Source organism: Wasmannia auropunctata, unplaced genomic scaffold (genome assembly GCF_000956235.1).
Source record: "Wasmannia auropunctata unplaced genomic scaffold, wasmannia.A_1.0 LD336060.1, whole genome shotgun sequence".
NCBI lineage: Eukaryota > Metazoa > Arthropoda > Insecta > Hymenoptera > Formicidae > Wasmannia > Wasmannia auropunctata.
In genome coordinates, this window is record NW_012026830.1 from 1,992,353 (window position 1) to 1,992,834 (window position 482).

At 27.4% G+C, this 482-nt stretch overlaps 1 protein-coding gene across 6 annotated transcripts in view; it reads right to left on the reverse strand.

Annotated features, from left to right (window-relative positions):
• Nucleotides 1–482, reverse strand: part of LOC105450551 (kinesin light chain) — a 20,654-nt gene that overhangs the window by 5,689 nt on the left and 14,483 nt on the right. The window lies entirely within an intron of this gene.

Genomic DNA, 482 nt, shown 5'->3' on the forward strand with positions numbered 1-482 from the left:
ATTTTTTGATATCTTGAATAGTTCTCGAGATATAACGAAAAAAAGAAAAATTAATTAACATATAAGGGGTTTCATTCCTTTAAACCGTTTTTGAGCTCCAATTAGTAATTTCTAAATTCATCCATTTAGATAACCTACATGTGTAAAAAGTTTCGTTAAGATCAGAATTTAACATTTCGCGAGGTTCCCTTGCAAGCATAAAAAGCGCGAAAATATTTGATTTATGTTACTATCTGTAATTTTTTAAATATACATTTATAAAAAATATTTCAGGAACTATTTCAATCAGTTTCTACAGTATTTGTTTAGACATGAGAACTCAGAGATGTAGAATATGAAATGTAAAGAATAAGTCTTTTGTACAATGTATTATTAGCTCAGCGTTAGCGTATAAGTCTGCTATTCTAGGGATCTCAGGTTCGAATCTCGATGTTTTCAAAAATTTATAAACTTGCGTATAAATTGTAATTAATAAAATAGAA